This window comes from Scyliorhinus torazame, chromosome 6 (assembly GCF_047496885.1).
Source record: "Scyliorhinus torazame isolate Kashiwa2021f chromosome 6, sScyTor2.1, whole genome shotgun sequence".
NCBI lineage: Eukaryota > Metazoa > Chordata > Chondrichthyes > Carcharhiniformes > Scyliorhinidae > Scyliorhinus > Scyliorhinus torazame.
This window is the reverse complement of record NC_092712.1, coordinates 36623280-36643693: the sequence shown is the minus strand read 5'-3', so window position 1 is coordinate 36643693 and position 20414 is coordinate 36623280.

Genomic DNA, 20414 nt, shown 5'->3' with positions numbered 1-20414 from the left:
GGGTTACTGGGTAATGGGGATAGGGTGGGGGCGTGAGTCTAGGTGACTCTTTCCAAGGGTTAGTGCAGACTCAGTGGGCCAAATGGCCTCCTTCTGCACTGTAGGGATTCCATGATTCTAGATAGATTCTAGAGAAGCAATGGGGTGAAAGGTTATCGAAGGTAGGTGGAAATGTGGAGTTGCAGTTGCAAACAGATCAGGCGTGGGGCCTACTCCTGTTCCTGCTCCTAATCCATATGTTGGCCTAACTGAAGTTGAGTAAAATAGGCAGTGAGGTGTTCCTGGAGGCAGAGAAAGTAAGGGATATGGTGAGAGGGGTGGGAGCTGAGAATGAGCTACCAAAAAGGGACAAAGATATCGTCCCGAATAGCCTTTTCCTATACCTATGGTGTCTGGGCTCCTGTAACATTATTTCCTGCTGTTAATCCCAGTCCAAGCTGTAGTCAGATGCATCCTGGAGTGTGGGTCGGAACAGGGTAGCAGAACATCTGAGGAGGAAATCTATTTTGATGGTTGCCACAAGCTTGCAGTAATGAGTTTGACAGCACAATTAAATTAGAAAAGGAAAGTGGTCCTTGAGACAAGTGGCAAGTAAATGAAACTGGAAACATCTACGTCTGCTGCATGATTCTTCTGAAGCATCATTAAAAAAAATGTGATAAATATGTTCTTCTTTGGCTGCGTTTTTTTTGTTGTTAAATGTATCTTTTCAAATAAGTAGCAAAAGACTGCATGCCTAAGAGACAGGGAGCACTATATCAAGATAAATTGCCCTGAGTAAGGAATAATTGTCTTGAGACATGACTCTAGTACGCATTCACAAACACAGCGAGAGAACCATTTCACAGTACAAAAACGTACCGCGTGGCCTTTTGACACAGAAAATATTTCAATGACTGATTCAGGATTTCTCTGTCTACTTTAATCTAGAGACCCATCGCTTAACAAATGATGCTTTGGATTCAGCTATGTGAATGACAGACACAATTCAACACGATGTAACGTCAGCTTATTAGAATCAAGGGTCATTCCAACATCATTTACTTCAAAGCGCGCAGAAGGCAGCCTTTTTCTCTTCTGGCTGTTTTCAGTAGTCTATCTAGATAATTAATGGAACAGATATAAAGAGATTGAGGGAAGGGGTGTAAAGTTCACCTCTGTAGTGCTTCCAGTGTGCAGCGTGGCAGACGCCATTTTGAGGGAGTCAGTAACAGATGTTACGAGTGTGCACTGGACGTGTGCAGAGTAGACAGATGGTGAAAATAGTCTGCGCGGCCATTTTCACATTTTCAACCTCATTGCATCAGCCAACACCCTCTCCCGAAAACATACTGCTGAGTATTCAGCAAGATGAAGTATTCTAGCCCCTCCTCTCACTAGTGCTAATTAATGGGATCATCAACCATATATTAATGACTTGGATGAGGGAAGTGAATGCACTATTGCCACGCTTACAGATGACTCAAAAATAGGCGGGAAGACAAGTAGTTAGGATGTCACAAAAAGTCTGCAGACAGATGTAGATAAGTTAAGTGAGTGGGCAAAAGCATAGCAGATTAAGTATAATGTAGGAAAATGTGAAGTGATGCACTTTGGTGGGGAAGAATAAAGGAGCTGAGTCTTATTTAACTGGAGAATGACCTCCGAAAGCCTCCGCTCAGAAGGATTTCAGGGCCCTCGTGCATAAATTACAAAAGCCTTGCATGCAAGTTCAGTGGGTAATTGGGAGAGGGCGGAGGGAGAGATGAAGAGGGCAGCACGGTGGCATAGTGCTCAGCACAATTGCTTCACAGTTCCAGGGTCCCAGGTTCGATTCCCGGCTTGGGTCACTGTCTGTGCGGAGTCTGCACGTTCTCCCCGTGTCTACGTGGGTTTCCTCCGGGTGCTCCGGTTTCCTCCCACAAGTCCCGAAAGACGCGCAGGTTCGGTGGATTGGCCGTGCTAAATTGCCCTTAGTGTCCAAAATTGCCCTTAGTGTTTGGTGGGGTCACTGGGTTATGGGGTAGAAGTGTGGGCTTGGGTGGGGTGCTCTTTCCAGGAGCCGGTGCAGACTCGATGGGCCGAATGGCCTCCTTCTGCACTGTATATTCTATGGAATCGAAAATGGGGGGGTTGGATGGTTTAAAGCTAAGCATGAAAGGATTCTTTTTCCCAATGTAAATAGGATAGTCCGAAGCAAAACTCTCCACGTTATAGAACTGTTCAGATGAGGATTCCACTTGATGGCACGCAACCTCAGCACCATTTATCAGGTATGATTTTCCAACTGTGCTTGAAAACCATCTCCAGAGTTTACCTTTTATTGCAATTTATGCAGCATGTACAGCAGTTAACGACAAATTCATTTACAAGGCATTTTTTAACTAGCCCATAAAAGATGACTTTGGCATACTGTGTAACTTTGCAGAGTGTGCGAAAGAGTAGCTGTCTCGGGTTATTCTTCACAGAGAGCAGCCTTGTTGATGTAGGATTCTTAATGATGTGTTCTGAGGGGAAAAGGGTGATTTTCCAGAATTATACTGTCCATTTATATGAGAGTCGTAAATTAGGATTTACGCTCTGAATTTATTGCTCTTCCAGGTTAAAATATATCTGGCAAGGCAAAGCCACGCTTCAGAATTATAATGCTCATTTTCCAGTGCCAGTTTTATTTAAAGACAGATTTTAAAACAAGAAATTAATTTGAAAAATGCTAATGTCCGCTGAGGGTTTTAAAAGAACATAAAATCATAAGAAATAGGAGCAGGAGTAGGCCACTCGGCCCATCGAGCCTGCTCCGCCATTCGATAAGGTCATGGCTGACCTGACAATGGCCTCAACCCCACATTCTTCCTGTTCCCATAACCCTCGAGTCATTTCTCAATCGAAAATCTCACCAACTCAGCTTTGGATATATTCAATAAACCAAACTCCACTGTTCTCTCGGGAAGCGAATTCCACGGACTAACGAGCCCCTGAAAGAAATTAAATCTTCTCAACGTAGTCTTAAATGGGATAACACCAATTTCCATAGAATCATATAATTTACAGTGCAGAAGAAGGCCATTCGTCCCATCGAGTCTGCACCGGCCCTTGGAAAGAGCACCCTACTTAAGCCCACACCTCCACTCTATCCCGTAACCCAGTAACCTCACCGACCCTTTTTTGGACGCCAAGGGCAATTTGGCAGGGCCAATCCACCTAACCTGCACATCTTTGGACTGTGGGAGGAAACCGGAGCACCCGGAGGAAACCCACGCAGATATGGGGAGAAGATGCAGACTCAGCCGGGAATCGAACCTGGGACCCTGGAGCTGTGAAACAACTGTGCCAACCACTGTGCCACTTTGCCTCCCAAGTTCTAGGCTCCCCCACAACAGGAAACATCCTCTCAGCATCCACCCGGTCGAGTCCTGTTAGAATGTTATGGCTTTGATTCTCTGCTGCCGGTAGCGTATTTTCCGAGGCGGCAGAGAATCCAAGAGAAAAAGCTTTTACTAGGCTGTAATTGACAGCTTCCAGACAGTCAGGTGTCTGGATTGTTTAATACATTTCCTTTCACACTTGAATGGATCACAAGTAAAGTAAACTAAAGTCGCCATAATCCCAGATGACCATAGATAGGCTGCTTTGCCCTTTGAGGGGGAGAGCTGACTGGTCATGATTTAACCACACCTCAGGCGAGGGGCAAGGTTGAGAAGGGAGGCCTTTATGAATAACCTCAGCTGGTTTGGGAATTGAACCCGTGCTCTGCGTCAGAAACCAGCTCTCCAGCTATGAGCCAATCTGATCACAATGTTTATGAACATCTAGGAGTTAAGTGCTTTCACTTTCTCTTTCTCTCAGCAGAAAGCACTTAACTGTGTTTGAAGTGGTCATGAGCTATCGACCATAGCTAGATGTTCATAAACATTCAGGTTAGTTTCACAGCAGGGTACTTGAGATCCAGAGACCCAGGTAATGTTCTGGGGACCCGGGTTCGAATCCCATCATGGCAGATAGTGAAATTTGAATTCACGAAATAAGTCTAAAGATGGCCATGAATCGATTGTTGTAAAAACCCCAGGAAAGGAAATCTGCCACCCTTGCCTGGTCTGGCCTACAGCAGACCCACAGCAATGTGATTGATTCTTAACTGCCCTCAGTACAAGCGCGTTAGTGATAGGCAACAAATGGTGGTGCTTCCAATGATGCCTACATTCCAGGAAAAAATAAATCAAGCTTTGTTCCATGAATCTAGCCTGATTTCTTCTTCCCCAGGTTGGTTTCCATTAAAATCTTCAGCACTTCCTCGTGCCTTATCCCTCGAGACCCATCCTATCCATGTATTTGTCGAGAGGCCTTTTGAACGTCGTTAATCTATCTGCTTCCACAACCTCCAATAAATTTAAAGTACTCAATTAGTTTTTCCAATTAAGGGGCAATTTAGCGTGGCCAATTCGCCTAGCCTGCACATCTTTGGGTTGTGGGAGTGAGACCCACGTAGACACGGGGAGAATGTGCAAACTCCACACGGACAGTGACGCGGAGCCGGGATCGAAGCCGAGTCCTCGGCACCGTGAGGCAGCAGTGCTAACCACTGCATCACCATGCCGCCCCCTTATCTTTCTCCAGAGATTGTGAGTTTGAATGAAGCGATGGTCAGATGAACTTGGTATCCGTCTCGGACAATTTGTGGGCTGTCACTGGAGAGAAGTCCTAGCTATTGAATATTCCTGAATCAACATCACAGGAAAAGCAATTATCTGCTCTTTGCTGTTTGTAGGAGTTGGCTGTGCACAAATTGTAAGGCATTTGGCGATATCTAGTGGCTATGAAAGGCGCTATATAAATGCAAGTTTGTCTTTCTTTCTTCCTCCCACCAATTTGTCTTGTGATCCCACACCACATCATCACCTCTATGATAACTGACCTATATTGGTCTGAGACAGAGCAAGAGAGCGAGGCAGGTACTCCAGGAATCTCCTGTGGCCATTCCCCTGCAAAACAGACATCCCGTTTTGGATACTGTTGAGGGGAGTGGCCTCTCAGGGGGAAACACGTGGCGCCATGGTTGGTTCTGCTGCAGAGGGGAGGAGTAATAAGTGTGCCAGTGCAATAGTTTATAGGGGATTCAATTGTAAGGGGAATAGACAGGCATTTCTGTGGCTGCAAACGAGACTCCAGGATGGTATGTTGCCTCCCTGGTGCTAGGGTCAAGGATGTCGAGGAGCGGGTACAGGACATTCTGGAGGGGGAGGATGGACAGCCAGTGGTCGTGGTACACATCGGTACAAATAACATTGGTAAAAAAAGGGATGAGGTCCTAAAGGCAGAATACAGGGAGCTCGGAAGGAAGTTAAGAAATCGGACCTCGAAGGTAGTGATCTCAGGATTACTACCGGTGCCACGTGCTAGTCAGAGTAGAAATGACAGGATTTATAGGATGAATACGTGGCTGAAGAGATGGTGTCAGGGGGAGGGTTTCAGATTCCTGGGGCATTGGGACCGGTTCTGGGGGAGGTGGGAACTGCACAAACTGGACAGGTTACACCTGGGCAGGACTGGAACTGATGTCCTAGGGGGCTATTTGCTAGAGCAGTTGGGGAAGATTTAAACTAATATGTCAGGGGGACGGGAACCTATGCAAGGAGTCAGAGAATGAGGGAGCAAGGACAAAAACAAAAGGTGGAAAAGTGAATAAGAAAAGTGATAGGTGGAGAAACCAAGGGCAAAATTCAAACAGGGCAACAGAGAAAAATATTGGGAGCAAGAAAAACAATTTGAAAAAGACAAATTTAAAGGCTCTGTGCCTGAATGCACGGAGCATTTGCAATAAAGTGGATGAACTAATCGTGCAGATAGATATAAATGGGTATGTTATAATTGGGATTATGGAGACATGGCTGCAGGGTGACCAGGGATGGGAACTGAATGTCCCAGGGTTCTCAGTATTTAGGAAGGACAGGCATGGGTGATTTTAATCTTCACATTGATTGGGCAAATCAAATTAGCCACAATGCTGTAGAGGAGGAATTCCTGGAGTGTATACGGGATGGTTTTCTTGACCAATATGTGGAGGAACCAACTAGAGAGCAGACCATCTTAGACTGGGTACTGTGTAATGAGAATTGAATCATTGCCAATCTGGCTGTGCGAGACCCATTGAGGATGAGCGACCATAACATGCTGGAACTTTTTATCAAGATGGAGAGTGAAGGGGTGGCGTGGGCGAGCAGGGTGGCCGCAGCAACAAGAGGTCCTGCCGGTGGCCACGATTCGCGGCGATTTCGGGGAAATCCCCGAGTCTTTTCGCTCCCGCTGACTATCGTCGGCCTTTGGAGCCGTCACGAGCAGCCAGCGGGGCCGGTTTAAAAACCGGCGAAGAACCCCGCGCGGGTGTCGGGCGACGGGGGCTGAGGTGCTGGGCCCGGCGCGGCGTTGAGGTCAGAGCAGCAGGGGCGGAGCTACGAGGAGGCCGAGGCGGCAGGCCCGAGGCCAGGGCACCATGTAGGGAGGGTGCTCCACGTCGGATGGCTCCCACCTAGGAGGAAGAAAGAAGGCTGAAGCCTGGTCCCAGGGGAGCTCTGGGTGAATGCAGAGGAGAAAGAAAGAAGGTTGAAGGAAGTCTGGTAAAAGTTTTTTTTTCTCTCCCCTTTTTTTTTCAAAAAAAGAATAAGTCAGATTGATGAAGGACAGGAGGGTGACAGGGGAGAGAGGAGAAAAGAAAGAAGATAAAAAAAAAAGCCGCTGAAGGATGCGAAGAGCAGCGTCGAAGAAAGGAGGAAACGCGGGCTCGCCGCCGAAGGAGATGACGAGCAAAAGTGTTTACAGGATGGCGGAAGCCGAACTGCAAGGCAGGGCCGCACTACTTACGGTGGAGAAGACGACCGAGGCGATGGCGGTGGAGCTGGAAAAACATTTGGTGAGGCACATGGAGGCCTTGAGGAAAGAGACGGTGGTCGTGTTGAGGTCATTGTTGGAAGAGGCAATCGGCCCGATGAGGGTGGAGGTGGCAAAGGCATCGGCCGAGGTGAGAGAGCAGGGTGAGATGATGAAGGAGGTGGAGGAGGCCGTGACACGACACAGCGACCAGGACACCTCGATGGGGGACGAGCTGCGGAGGGTGGTGGAGGTTAACAGAGGACTCCGAGCAAAGCTGGGAGACTTGGAAAACCGCTCAAGGCGGCACAATTTGAGAATTGTGGGCTTGCCCGAAGGGACAGAGGGCCCAAGGCCAACGCAATACTTCGCTAAGAAGTTGGCGGAGCTGATGGGGGAGGGTGAGAGCCCTGTACAAGCTAGACCGAGCTCATCGGTCATTAAGGCCGAAGCCCAAAGTGAACGAGCCGCCAAGGGCAGTAATTATCTGCTTCCATAAGTTTTGCATGAAGGAGAAAGTATTAAGCAGGGCGAAGCAAAAGCGTGAGATGCTGTGGGATGGTACTGAGGTTCGGATCTACCAGGACTTGACGGTGGAGTTGGCAAAAAGACGAGCGGCATTTGGTCGAGTGAAGGCGGCTTTGTACAAGAAGGAGTGCGATTTGGTGTGGTGTATCCGGCGAAGCTGAGAGTAACATACAACGCCAAAGACTTTTATTTTGAGACGGCGGAGGTAGCTGAGGCGTTCGTGAGGGCAGAATGCTTGGGACAGACAAACAAGAACAAAGAACAAAGAACAAAGAAAAGTACAGCACAGGAACAGGCCCTTCGGCCCTCCAAGCCCGTGCCGACCATGCTGCCCGACTAAACTACAACCTTCTACACTTCCTTGGTCCATATCCCTCTATTCCCATCCTATTCATGTATTTGTCAAGATACCCCTTAAATGTCACTATCCTCCCTGCTTCCACCACTTCCTCCGGTAGCGAGTTCCAGGCACCCACTACCCTCTGTGTAAAAAACTTGCCTCATACATTTACTCTAAACCTTGCCCCTCGCACCTTAAACCTATGCCCACTAGTAATTGACCCCTCTACCCTGGGGAAAAGCCTCTGACTATCCACTCTGTCTATGCCCCGCATAATTTTGTAGACCTCTATCAGGTCGCCCCTCAACCTCTGTCGTTCCAGTGAGAACAAACCGAGTTTATTCAACCGCTCCTCATAGCTAATGCCCTCCATACCAGGCAACATTCTGGTAAATCTCTTCTGCACCCTCTCTAAAGCCTCCACATCCTTCTGATAGTGTGGCAACCAGAATTGAACACTATACTCCAAGTGTGGCCTAACTAAGGTTCTATACAGCTGCAACATGACTTGCCAATTCTTATACTCAATGCCCCTGCCAATGAAGGCAAGCATGCCGTATGCCTTCTTGACTACCTTCTCCACCTGTGTTGCCCCTTTCAGTGACCTGTGGACCTGTACACCTAGATCTCTCTGACTTTCAATACTCTTGAGGGTTCTACCATTCACTGTATATTCCCTACCTGCATTAGACCTTCCAAAATGCATTACCTCACATTTGTCCGGATTAAACTCCATCTGCCATCTCTCCGCCCAAGTCTCCAAACAATCTAAATCTTGCTGTATCCTCTGACAGTCCTCATCGCTATCCACAATTCCACCAACCTTTGTGTCGTCTGCAAACTTACTAATCAGGCCAGTTACATTTTCCTCCAAATCATTTATATATACTACGAACAGCAAAGGTCCCAGCACTGATCCCTGCGGAACACCACGAGTCACAGCCCTCCAATTAGAAAAGCATCCTTCCATTGCTTCTCTCTGCCTTCTATGACCTAGCCAGTTCTGTATCCACCTCGCCAGCTCACCCCTGATCCCGTGTGACTTCACCTTTTGTACTAGTCTACCATGAGGGACCGTGTCAAAGGCCTTACTGATGTCCATAGAAACAACATCCACTGCTCTATCTGCATCAATCATCTTTGTGACCTCCTCGAAAAACTCTATCAATTTAGTGAGACACGACCTCCCCTTCACAAAACCATGCTGCCTCTCACTAATACGCCCATTTGCTTCCAAATGGGAGTAGATCCTGCTCGAAGAATTCTCTCCAGTAATTTCCCTACCACTGACGTAAGGCTCACCGGCCTGTAGTTCCCTGGATTATCCTTGCTACCCTTCTTAAACAGAGGAACAACATTGGCTATTCTCCAGTCCTCCGGGACATCACCTGAAGACAGTGAGGATCCAAAGATTTCTGTCAAGGCCTCAGCAATTTCCTCTCTAGCCTCCTTCAGTATTCTGGGGTAGATCCCATGAGGCCCTGGGGACTTATCTACCTTCATATTTTTCAAGACGCCCAACACATCGTCTTTTTGGATCTCAATGTGACCCAGGCTATCGACACACCCTTCTCCAGACTCAACATCTACCAATTCCTTCTCTTTGGTGAATACTGGTGCAAAGTATTCATTTAGTACCTCGCCCATTTCCTCTGGCTCCACACATAGATTCCCTTGCCTATCCTTCAGTGGGCCAACCCTTTCCCTGGCTGCCCTCTTGCTTTTTATGTACGTGTAAAAAGCCTTGGGATTTTCCTTAACCCTATTTGCCAATGACTTTTCATGACCCCTTCTAGCCCTCCTGACTCCTTACTTAAGTTCCTTCCTACTTTCCTTATATTCCACACAGGCTTCGTCTGTTCCCAGCCTTTTGGCCCTGACAAATGCCTCCTTTTTCTTTTTGACGAGGCCTGCAGTATCTCTCGTTATCCAAGGGTCCCGAAAATTGTCGTATTTATCCTTCTTCCTCACAGGAACATGCCGGTCCTGAATTCCTTTCAACTGACACTTGAAAGCCTCCCACATGTCAGATGTTGATTTACCCTCAAACATCTGCCCCCAATCTCGGTTCTTCAGTTCCCACCTAATATTGTTATAACTAGCCTTCCCCCAATTTAGCACATTCACCCTAGGACCACTCTTATCCTTGTCCACCAGCACTTTAAAACTTACTGAATTGTGGTCACTGTTCCCGAAATGCTCCCCTACTGCAACTTCTACCACCTGGCCGGGCTCATTCCCCAATTCCAGGTCCAGTACCGCCCCTTCCCTAGTTGGACTGTCTACATATTGTTTTAAGAAGCCCTCCTGGATGCTCGTTACAAACTCTGCCCTGTCTAAGCCCCTGGCACTAAGTGAGTACCAGTCAATATTGGGGAAGTTAAAGTCTCCCATCACCACAACCTTGTTGTTTTTACTCTTTTCCAAAATCTATCTACCTATCTGCTCCTCTATCTCCCGCTGGCTCTTGGGAGGCCTGTAGTAAACACCCAACATTGTGACTGCACCCTTCTTATTCCTGATCTCTACCCATATAGCCTCACTGCCCTCTGAGGTGTCCTCCCGTAGTACAGCTGTGATATCCTCCCTAACCAGTAGCGCAACTCCGCCACCCCTTTTACATCCCGCTCTATCCCGCCTGAAACATCTAAATCCTGGAACGTTTAGCTGCCAATCCTGCCCTTCCCTCAACCAGGTCTCTGTAATGGCAACAACATCATAGTTCCAAGTACTAATCCAAGCTCTAAGTTCATCTGCCTTACCTGTAATACTTCTTGCATTAAAACATACGCACTTCAGGCCACCAGACCCGCTGTGTTCAGACCAGACGTGAAGAGCGGAACTGGAAGAGAGACTGGACTGTGTTTGAGCGGCTGGAGAATGAATAAATGTAACAACTTTCTTTTTACTGATTTGTATTGCAATTTACTTCTCTTTGCATTGTTACAGAGTTCAAGTTAATGGCGTTCTGTGTTGCGACGGTTAAATGTTATGTTAGTGAATTGTTGGGGTTGGATTGTTGGGTTTGTTTTGGTGTTTCTTTCTCTGGGACTGGGTGGAAGGGGGCGAGAGGTCTTTGCGGGGGGAGCGACCCGCGCTAGCTAACTAAAGTCAGTTAGTGAACGGGGGTATGGTGAGAGGAGGGCTGCGGACGTTGGAGCCTGGAAAGCAGGCTTCAATGGGCCTACGAGGCGAGCGAGAGGGGGGGGAAGGGATGGATGTTGGGGGATGTTTTTGTAGGGGGGGTTCTTGGGAGGGAGGGAAGGGGTTCGATGTTAACAATGGACAGGGGGGGGGTCAGGCTTATGGGGCAGGGCCCGGTGGTATGGTGATGGTGGATAAGAAAGGTGGGGGGGGGGGTGGTGAGAGACCCCCAGTAAGGATAGTCACGTGGAACGTGAGAGGGTTAGGAGGTCCGGTCAAGAGGTCAAGGGTGGTTGCACATCTTAAAAGTTTATAAGCCGATGTAGCAATGCTGCAGGAGACTCACTTGAGGGCGAAGGACCAGGTGAGACTTAAAAAGGGCTGGGTTAGCCAAGTGTTTCACTCCGGATTTGATGGAAGGGCTTGAGGGGTAGCGGTGTTGGTCAGTAAAAGGATATGCTTCCAGATGGAGAAGGTGGTGGCAGATCAGGGGGGTAGATATGTGATTGTGGCAGGGGCGCTGGAGGGGAGATTAGTGGTGCTGTTAAGTGTATATGGTCCCAATTGGGATGATGTGGTATTCGCGAGGAAGGCGTTTGGGGCTATTCCCGACTTGGACAGGCATGAGCTGATTGTGGGGGGGGACTGGAACTTGGTGCAGGAGCCAAGGTTGGACAGAACATGACCGCGCTCGCTGGTCCTATCAGGGCTGGGCTAATGGTGGAAATGGAAGGGGTGGACCCTTGGAGGTTCCTGCACCCAAGGAAACAGGAGTACTCGTTTTTCTCAGCGGTCCATAAGGATCGACTTTTTTGTGGTGGGGAAGGCTTTGCTGGCTGGAGTCAAGGGGTCGGAATACTCTGCAATTGCAGTGTCAGATCACGCTCCACATTGGGTGGATATGGTGCTGGAGAAGGGGGTAGCGCAGAGACCGGGGTGGAAACTGGATGTGGGGCTTTTGGGGAACCAAGTATTCTGTGAGAAAATTGAAAAGGTAATTAAGGAATATGTAGGTTTCAATTGTACGGGTGAGGTGTCGAAGGCAGTCGTCTGGGAGGCTCTAAAGGCGGTGGTGAGGGGTGAGGAAATTTTGTTTAAGGCCAGGGTGGACAAAGAGAGGTTGGAGCGGCAGAGGGTAATAGATGAGATGTTGGAGGTAGATAGGAGGTATGCAGAGGATGGGGACCCGGCAAAGCTGAAAAAGAGGAAGGAACTACAGGCGAGCTTCGACCGACTGTCCACCAGGAAGGCGGTGCGCCAACTGAGACGAGCAAGGGGTGCAGTTTATGAACATGGAGATATGTTAGCAGGTCAGCTCCGGAGGGAGGCAGCGGCAAGGGAAATTCTTCAGGTGAGGGATAGGGCAGGGAAGTTGGTGGTGGCTCCAGTGCTGATTAACAAGGTTTTTGAGGAGTTTTATGAGAGGTTGTACAAGTCAGAGCCACGTGGGGGAGACCGTGAGATGCAGGAATTTCTAGATGGGTTGGAGTACCCGAGGCTAGGGGAGGGGGACAGGGCTACATTAGAAGGAGCAATAGTGGAGCCGGAGATAAAGGATGCGATTGGGAGGATGCAGTCGGGGAAGGTGGCAGGGCCGGATGGGTTTCCGGTGGAATATTATAAAATATTCAAGGATAGGTTGGCACCCCTGATGGTGGGGATGTTTGAGGAGGCGATAGGGAAGGGGGTGTTGCCGCAAACCTTGGGCAGGCATTGACTTCACTGTTGCTAAAAAAAGATAAGGATCCGACGGAGTGTGGGTCGTATCGGCCCATATCACTTCTGAATGTGGATGCAAAAGTATTGGCGAAGGTACTGGCGGGTAGGCTGGAGGAGTGCCTCCCGAAGGTGATAGGGGAGGATCAGACGGAGTTCGTGAAAGGGAGGCAGCTGTTTTCGAACATTAGAAGGGTTTTGAACGTCGTTATGGCACCGGCGGAAGGGAAGGAAACAGAGGAAGTTGTGGCCGTTTGATCGGGTAGAATGGGGGTACCTGATGGCAGTGCTGGAGCGGTTTGGGATTGGACCAAGGTTTGTGAACTGGGTAAAGGCTGTTATATAAGGAGCCGAAGGCGAGTGTCCGCACAAATATTATCAGCTTGAGATACTTTTCTCTCCACCGTGGGATGAGACAGGGATGTCCTATGTCCCCCTGCTGTTTGCACTTGCGATTGAACCGTTGGCCATCGCATTGAGAAGTTCGGGAGCATGGAAAGGAATAGTGCGGGGGGGGGGTGGATAGAGCATAGGATGTCCTTATATGCCGACGACTTGCTGCTGTATGTGTCGGAACCGAGTGCGTCGATAGGAGGAATATTGGAGCTACTGCGGGTATTTGGGTTTTTCTCGGGGTACAAGTTGAACCTGGACAAGAGTGAGTATTTTGTGGTGTCTCGGCCGGGGGTGGGGGCAGGGGTGGGGGGGCTGCCATTCCGTAGGGCAGGGACTCATTTTAGGTATCTGGGGGTGCAGATTTCCCGGGAGTGGGGGAGGCTTCGCAGGTACAACATCACTAGTTTGGTGGGGAGAGTGAAAGCCGATCTGGCAAGGTGGGATGGCCTTCCTCTGTCACTGGCGGGTCGGGTACAGGCGGTTAAAACGAATGTGTTGCCGCGATTCCTGTTTATTTTTCAATGCCTACCGATTTTCCTGCCAAAGTCTTTTTTCAGGGAGATTGAGGGAAGGATTACCTCATTCATATGGGGAGGGAAGGTCGCCAGAGAGAAAGGTGCTGCTACAGAGGGGAAGGCAGGCAGGGGGTTTTGGCCTCCCGAACCTGTTGTACTACTACTGGGCGGCGATGTGGAGAAGGTGCGGAGCTGGGTCAGAGGGGTTGATTCTCAGTGGGTCAGAATGGAGGAGAGTTTGTGCAGGGGGTCAGAGCTGAAGGCACTAGCAACAGCGCCGCTCCCGATAGCTCCAGGGAAATACTCAGGGAGTCCGGTAATAATAGCTTCATTGAAAATCTGGAGGCAGTTTCGCCAACACTTCGGGTTGGGGGTAGGGTCAAGGGAAATGCCGATTTGGGGGAACCACAGATTTGAGCCAGGGAGGTGGGATGGAAGTTTTCGGAAATGGGAAGCGAAGGGGATTAAGACGCTAAAAGATTTGTTTCTTCGGGGTCGGTTTGCAGGATTGAGGGAGCTGGAAGCGAAGTATTGGCTGGAGCAGGGAGAATTGTTCAGGTACATGCAGGTTCGGGATTTTGCCAGGAAGGAGATACAGAGCTTCCCAGAGGAACCGGCCTCCACATTGCTGGAGGAGGTGTTGACGACAAGGGGACTGGAGAAGGGGGTAGTGTCAGCGGTGTACGGAGCTATTTTGGAAGAGGATAAGGCACCACTGGAAGGGATCAAAGCAAAGTGGGAGAAAGAGTTGGGAGAGGGTATGGAGGAGAGGGTCTGGTGTGAGGTGCTCCGGAGAGTGAATGCCTCCACATCATGTGCGAGGTTGGGGCTGATACAGTTGAAGGTGGCATACAGAGCACACTTCACGAGGGCGAGGATGAGCCGATTTTTTGAAGGAGCAGAGGATGTGTGTGAGCGTTGCGGGGGGGGGGGTGGGGGGGTTAATTTCCAAGGTGGTGCATGTGAAACTGGACCCGGGTCCCCGGGAGGCCATATTCGGGGTGTCGGATCAGCCAGGGTTGGAAATGGGTGCGGAGGCAGATATCATAGCCTTCGCCTCGTTGATTGCCCGAAGGCGGATCCTGCTGGGGTGGAGAGCAGCCTCTCCACCCAGTGCCCTGGCATGGCGGGGGGACCTGTTGGAATACTTGACCCTTGAGAAGGTTAAGTTCGAACTGAGGGGAAGCTCGGAGGGGTTCTACAAGTCATGGGCACTATTTATTATGCACTTTCAAGAACTGGATAACATCGAACATTAGTTGGGGGGGGGGGGGTGCTGTGTAGACTAAGGGTGACTATGGGTCATCCTTGATTCCTTTTTGTCATTTGTTTATGTAAACATGCGGGCTGATGTTTGGGGGTTGGTGGGCGGATGGGTCGTTGTTATTGTTATGGGGATTGGCATATCTTGCTGATTATTGTTTATTGTTGATGGGTGTAAATGCGGGAGAAAATGTAATACTCCACTGGGGTCCCATCTGGTCCTGCCGCCTTCCTCGATTGCATCCTCCCAATTGCCTCATTTACCTCCTGTTCCCCCAACCCCCCACTTCAGCCCAGCCCTATCGTCCTCCGCTAACCTTGGATATTCCAACCCGTCCAGGAACTCTCTCATCCCTCCTTCCTCTCCCGGTGGCTCCGACCTATAACATTTCTCCTAGAACGCCTCAAAAACTTTATTAATCTGCCCCAGAGCCACCACCAACTTCCCGTCCTATCACGCACCTGGACTGTCTCCCTCGCCACCGCCTCCCTCCGGCACCGCTCTGCTCTTATCGCAGAAACGTTGGTCCCCCAACAGCCCTGTGTCCATTCTCCATCCGGCCTCTGGACCACTCCCCTCTCCAAGACTACATAATAATAATCGCTTATTGTCACAAGTCGGCTTCGATGAAGTTACTGTGAAAAGTCCCTAGTCGCCACATTCCGGCGCCGGTTCGGGGAGGCCGGTACGGGAATTAGAACCCGCGCTGCTGGTCTTGTTCGGCATTACAAGCCAGCTGTTTAGCCCACTGTGCTAAACCAGCCCCTATCCACCCAAACATCGCTATCGCCGAATACTCCGATCCCTTGACTCCAGCCAATAACACTTTCCCGACTACACCATAGTCTATCCTGGCATACACATTGTGCACCAGGGAAAAAACTGAATACCCCCGCTCCCTCAGATGCAAAAACCTTCATGGGTCCACTCCTCCCATCTCCCTCATAAGCCCGGTCAGCGCCTTCGCGCCCCCCCCCCCCCCCAATCCCGCCTGGGCCAGCGAGTGACCTGTGGCTGTGACCTGTCCCCATCCTCGGCTCTTGCACCATATTCCAATCCCCTCCTACTATTAGCTCGTTTGTGTCCAAGTCCGGGATGACACCTAGCACCCTCTTCGCAAACACTGCATCATCCCAGTTGGAGCCGTACACACTCGCCAGAGCCACCAACCTCCTCTCCAATGCCCCTGTTACGATCGCGAATCTACCCCCCTGGTCCGCCACCACCTTCTCCATCTGAAACCTCACCCTCTTGCTGACCAACACCGTTATCCCCCGAGCCCTACAATCGAACCCAGAGTGGGTCACCTGACTCACCCAATCTTTCCTGAGCCTCACCTGGTCCTTCACCCTCAGGTGGGTCACCTGCAACATCGCCACTTCGGCACCATGGTTCAGCAGGCCATTCAAGGGGAGGGAGTAGATAGGCAAGTTGTAGTTGTAGGGGATTCTATTATCAGGGGGATAGATAGTATCCTTTGTGAGCAGGATAAAGAGTCCCGCATGGTATGTTGCCTGTCTGGTGCTAGGGTGCGGGACATCTCTGACCGGCTTGAAAGGATACTGGAGAGGGAGGGGGAGGATCCAGTTGTTGTGGTCCATGTCAGTACCAACAACATAGGCAAGTCTAGAAAAGAGGACCTGTTTAGAGATTATAAAGAGCTAGGATTCAAATTAAAAAACAGCTCCTCAAGGGTCATAATCTCCGGATTACTGCCCGAGCCACATGCAAATTGGCATAGGGAGGAAAGAATAAGGGAAGTTAACACGTGGCTGAAAGAGTGGTGTGGGAAAGAGGGGTTCCTTTTCATGGGACACTGGCATCAGTTTTGGGACAGGGGGGACCTATACCGTTGGGATGGTCTCCACCTGAACCGAGCTGGGACCAGTGTTCTGGCGAAAAGAGTAAATAGGGTGGTCAATAGGACTTTAAACTAGAGATTGGGGGGGAAGGGAAAGTCAGGGAACCAAGAGGTGAAGTAATCAGTGGGAAGCGTAGCTGCTTAGGAATACAAAAAAGCACGAAAAGACAAAACGCAGGAGAGGTTACGATAGTCCCAATCCCACAAAATATGACACAGTGTATGGAAAGACTCAGTAAACCAAGGTCCACCACACTAAGAAAACAAAAAGGGACGGTCAATAGAGAATTAAAAGTGCTATATTTAAATGTGCACAGTGTACGGAACAAGGAAGATGAGCTTGTGGCCCAGATTGTGACTGGCAGGTATGATGTGGTAGGCATCACAGAGACATGGTTGCAGGGGGTTCAGGACTGGCATTTAAACATCCAGGGATTCACAACCTATCGAAAAGACAGAGAGGTGGGCAGAGGGGGCGGGTTTGCCTTGTTAATTAGGAATGAAATTAAATCAATAGCACTAAACGACATAGGGTCAGATGATGTGGAGTCTGTGTGGGTAGAGTTGAGGAACCACAAAGGAAAAAAAAACATAATGGAAGTTATGTACAGGCCTCCTAACAGTGGTCAGGACCGGGGGCACAAAATGCACCACGAAATAGAAAGTGCATGTCAGAAAGACAAGGTCACAGTGATCATGGGTGACTTCAATATGCAGGTGGACTGGGTAAATAATGCTGCCAGTGGACCCAAGGAAAGGGAATTCATTGAATGTTTACAGGAGGGCTTTTTGGAACAGCTTGTGATGGAGCCCACGAGGGAACAGGCCATTCTGGACTTAGTGTTATGTAATGAGCCAGACTTGATTAAAGATCTTAAAGTAAGGGAACACTTAGGAGGCAGTGATCATGAATTCAATCTCCAATTTGAAAGAAAGAAGGTAGAATCACTTAGGAGGCAGAGATCATGAATTCAATCTCCAATTTGAAAGAAAGAAGGTAGAATCAGATGTAAAGGTGTTACAGTTAAATAAAGGTAACTACAGGGGCATGAGGGAGGAACTGACGAAAATCGACTGGGAGCAGAGCCTAGTGGGAAAGACAGTAGAACAGCAATGGCAGGAGTTTCTGGGAGTAATTGAGGACACAGTACAGAGGTTCATCCCAAAGAAAAGAAAGTTTATCAGAGGGGGGATTAGGCAGCCATGGCTGACAAAGGAAGTTAGGGAATGCATCAAAGCAAAAGAGAAAGCCTATAATGTGGCAAAGAGTAGTGGGAAGTCAGAAGATTGCGAAGGCTACAAAAACAAACAGAGGATAACAAAGAGAGAAATAAGGAAAGAGAGGATCAAATATGAAGGTAGGCTAGCCAGTAACATTAGGAATGATAGTAAAAGTTTCTTTAAATACATTAAAAACAAACGGGAGGCAAAAGTAGACATTGGGCCGCTCCAAAATGACGCTGGTAATCCAGTGATGGTAGACAAGGAAATAGCTGAGGAACTAAATAAGTACTTTGCGTCAGTCTTCACAGTAGAAGACATGAGTAATATCCCAACAATTCAGGAGAGTCAGGGGGCAGAGTTGAATATGGTAGCCATCACAAAGGAGAAAGTGCTAGAGAAACTGAGAGGTCTAAAAATTGATAAACCTCCAGGACCAGATGGGCTACATCCTAGAGTTCTAAAGGAGATAGCTGAAGAAATAGTGGAGGCGTTAGTTATGATCTTTCAAAAGTCACTGGAGTCAGGGAAAGTCCCAGAGGATTGGAAAAATCGCTGTTGTAACCCCCCTGTTCAAGAAGGGAACAAGGAAAAAGGATGGAAAATTATAGGCCAATTAGCCTAACCTCGGTTGTTGGCAAGATTCTAGAATCCATTGTTAAGGATGAGATTTCTAAATTCTTGGAAGTGCAGGGTCGGATTAGGACAAGTCAGCATGGATTTAGTAAGGGGAGGTCGTGCCTGACAAACCTGTTAGAGTTCTTTGAAGAGATAACAAATAGGTTAGACCAAGGAGAGCCAATGGATGTTATCTATCTTGACTTCCAAAAGGCCTTTGATAAGGTGCCTCCCGGGAGACTGCTGAGTAAAATAAGGGCTCATGGTATTCGAGGCAAGGTACTAACATGGATTGACGATTGGCTGTCAGACAGAAGGCAGAGAGTTGGGATAAAAGGTTCTTTTTCGGAATGGCAACCGGTGACGAGTGGTGTCCCGCAGGGTTCAGTGTTGGGGCCACAGCTGTTCTCTTTATATATTAACGATTAGGTGACGGGACTGGGGGCATTCTGGCTAAGTTTACCGATGATACAAAGATGGGGGAGGAGCAGGTAGTATGGAGGAGGTGGGGAGGCTTCAGAAAGATTTAGGCAGTTTTGGAGAGTGGTCCAAGAAATGGCTGATGAAATTCAACGTGGGCAAGTGCGAGGTCTTGCACTTTGGAAAAAAGAATAGAGGCATGGACTATTTTCTAAACGGTGACAAAATTCATAATGCTGAAGTGCAAAGGGACTTGGGAGTCCTAGTCCAGGATTCTCTAAAGGTAAACTTGCAGGTTGAGTCCGTAATTAAGAAAGCAAATGCAATGTTGTCATTTATCTCAAGAGGCTTGGAATATAAAAGCAGGGATGTACTTCTGAAGCTTTATAAAGCATTAGTTAGGCCCCATTTAGAATACTGTGAGCAATTTTGGGCCCCACACCTCAGGAAGGACATACTGGCACTGGAGCAGGTCCAGCGGAGATTCACACGGATGATCCCAGGAATGGTAGGCCTAACATACGATGAACGTCTGAGGATCCTGGGATTATATTCATTGGAGTTTAGGAGGTTGAGGGGAGATCTAATAGAAACTTACAAGATAATGAATGGCTTAGATAGGGTGGACGTAGGGAAGTTGTTTCCATTAGCAGGGGAGACTAGGACCCGGGGGCACAGCCTTAGAATAAAAGGGAGTCACTTTAGAACAGAGATGAGGAGTAATTTCTTCAGCCAGAGAGTGGTGGGTCTGTGGAATTCATTGCCACAGAGGGCGGTGGAGGCCGGGACGTTGAGTGTCTTTAAGACAGAAGTTGATAAATTCTTGATTTCTCGAGGAATTAAAGGCTATGGAGAGAGAGCGGGTAAATGGAGTTGAAATCAGCCATGATTGAATGGTGGAGTGGACTCGTTGGGCCGAATGGCCTTACTTCCGCTCCTATGTCTTATGGTCTTATGGTCTTTCGGCTTTTTAGGTGGGCAAACACCCTCGATCTCTTCACCGGTCTCCTCAATCCCCTCATGTTCCACGTTACCACTCTGACCAGGCGTCTCTCACACCCACCCGCCCCTTCTATCCACCATCATCAGAACTCCGGGCCCTGCCCACTGGACCTGGCGAACCCCATCCCTTTGTTGCCATCGAACCCCCCCCCTTCCCAGAATCACCCCATCCACCTCCACTTGAAAACACCTCTCCCAGTATCGATCCCATCCCCCCACCTTTCACACGTCCCAGGCCCATCGAAAACTGTCCGACCAGGTTCCAACGCCCCCGGCCCCTCCCCCACTGTCCTCCTGTTCACTAGCCAACCTACGATTGCTAGTGTGGAGGCCCCTGCCCAGTCCTCCAAAAAACAATCATCAAATAAACAAACCCAGTGCAAAGCACTGCGCCCCAGAAAACCACCAGAACTCCAAACGTTTGCTAATCACTCACTCCGCGTGCCCTAATACCAGAGATTACCCTGATGGGCCGAATGGCCTCCTTCGGCACTGTAAATTCTATGATAATCTCCCCTTCCCCACTGAGCAACCCACAAAAAAGACAAC